Here is a 2,500-nt window from a genome sequence, read left to right as displayed (position 1 = left end):
TTACATGTGTTAATATCTTAATCCATGCACTGGACTCACATTTATTTATACTTTTATTCTTATCTATTTACCCATCTATCTATTTTTTCTATGTATCTACTCATGCCTATCTATTTACCCATCTATCAGTTTCCCCGGGTCTCCTTCTGACACATCATTTCCAAATCCATGTCTCGACGCACCTACGTATCTCTCTTCTTTCCCTCTCTCTCTCTCTCTCTCTCTCTCTCTCTCTCTCTCTCTCTCTCTCTCTCTCTCTCTCTCTCTCTCTCTCTCTCTCTTTCTTTCTTTCTTTCACTCTCTCTCTTTCTCACCCCCCTTCTCTCTCTCTCTCTCTCTCTCTCTCTCTTCCCCCCCTCCTCTCTCTCTCTCTCAAGTGATTACCTGCAGACAAATGCGAGGTCCTTCTTTGTATATCTATCTATGTAGAGCATACAAATGTCATCTCCCAATTTTTAAATTCGTAAGATAACTTCGCCACAAATCACATCCACCCTATTTGTTAGAATTCATTGTGTAGCTAAAAGACAATTAAAAAAAATATATATATATATATACATATATATATATATATATATATATATATATATATATATATATATATATATATATATATATATATATATATATATGTGTGTGTGTGTGTGTGTGTGTGTGTGTGTGTGTGTGTATATATATGTGTGTATGTATGTATAAACACACATGAATATATATATATGTATGTGTACACATCTTAGTATATATACACATATATGTATCATTATCACTAGCAGCCCATACCGTTCCACTGGAGGACGTAGTCCTATCTTTTTTTTTTTTTTTTTTTAGTCATTCCGGTCTTGTATCCTCTGATTCCCGTTTAGGCCTCCGGAATTCGATATTCCATCACGCTATCTTGTCACTGGTCTTGCCCTTGGTCTCTTTGTGTCGTGTATTTCCCATTCCAGGGTTGCCAGGTCTGTCCTTTTAAGGACAGTCTGTCCTATTTGAGATCCAACTGTCCGCAAGTTTTCATGAAAAAAGGACAACCTTAAAACTGTCCTTTTCTGTCCTATTTCTAAAATCCATGCTGGGTTCATAGATATAAATTTCAATAAGGATTATTCAGCAATAAATCACATACTAATGTTGCAGGTACGTGTACTGACGGGTGTAACACCAGCCAGTACACGTCCAGAACTGGAAGAACTACGCAATTTTTTGCTCCAGAAAGTCTACAGAAATATCCAGCAGAGACAGTTTCCCTGGTTATTGAGTGATGATAAACTTGGAGATCAATTTGAGTATGATTTAAAATCTACCACCCTCACCTCTGACGAGAAACTAGCAATTAAGCAACGCTGTCTTGATTTTATGCATAAGGCCATAAACCAGATTGATAAAAGGATTGATAAAACAACAATGAAAATGAACTACATCAAATATCTTAGTCCACAGAAATGTCTCCGTCAAATTAGACCAAAATTTTGTGATCTTCCCTTAGCAAGCTTAGCAAGAGAGGAGGGCTTTGATGTCAAAGAAGGTGAGAATCAGTATGAAAAAATATCACTGAAAACAAACTGGAAAGAAGAATTCCCTGAATTTGAAATACCCAAAGACCCAGTGAAATTTTGGTGTCATGTATTACATCATGAAAATGCAATTGGGGAAAATTGTTACAAAGAACTGGCAGTTATTGCACTGAACTCATACTGTATTCCACTCAGTACATCCTTTGTTGAGCGGGTATTTTCCCATGTAACTAATGTTAAAACTAAAGCAAGAAACAAACTCAGCACAGGATCTCTTGAGGCCATCCTAAGAGTCAGAACACACCTACATAGAGGAAACTGCTACCAAAGTTTTACAGTAAGCAACAAAATGCTGGCCCTATTCAACAGCAACATGTACAGAAAGGAAAGTATTGGAGAATGTAGTGCATCAGGATCTTCTTCTGCTACCATGTCAGCAGTACCTGATGGCGACGAGGATAATGAAGTGGACTCCTATGAAGAAATCCTGTCAATTCAGTATTAAACCAAGTATGTAAAGTATAATTATGTTCATAGCTTTGTTTCCCAAAAATTATACTCCTGCTGCATAACTTGTGTTGTTAATAATTAACATAGCCTATTATTTTTAATAAAATCTGCTTACTGAAGAGTGAGGGGGTGACTGTTAAAGAAATTTAAAGAAAAAACATATATTTATCATATTAGTAAACGATCAATGGGCAAAAGGAAATTGATATATATGTTTGTCCTTTTCTGTCCTTTTTTCTGGGTGAGTGTGTCCATTTTTTAGCTCACACGTCTGGCAACCCTGTCCCATTCTGTTATTTTCCTTTTCCATCTGTTGTCCTGTATCCGATATATCTGACCTGCTCACTACCACTTTTTCTTTTTAATACTCTTAAGTATATCCTCTATTTCTGTCTGTTCCCTGATCCATGTTGTTCTTTTCCTGTCTCTTAACCTAACTCCTATCATAAGCCTTTCCATTCCTCTTTGAGCACTTACTA

This window comes from Penaeus japonicus, unplaced genomic scaffold (assembly GCF_977035675.1).
Source record: "Penaeus japonicus unplaced genomic scaffold, GWHDUDI00000001_assembly GWHDUDI00000006, whole genome shotgun sequence".
In the NCBI taxonomy this organism is placed as follows: Eukaryota; Metazoa; Arthropoda; class Malacostraca; order Decapoda; family Penaeidae; genus Penaeus; species Penaeus japonicus.
This window is presented reverse-complemented; position numbering follows the sequence as displayed.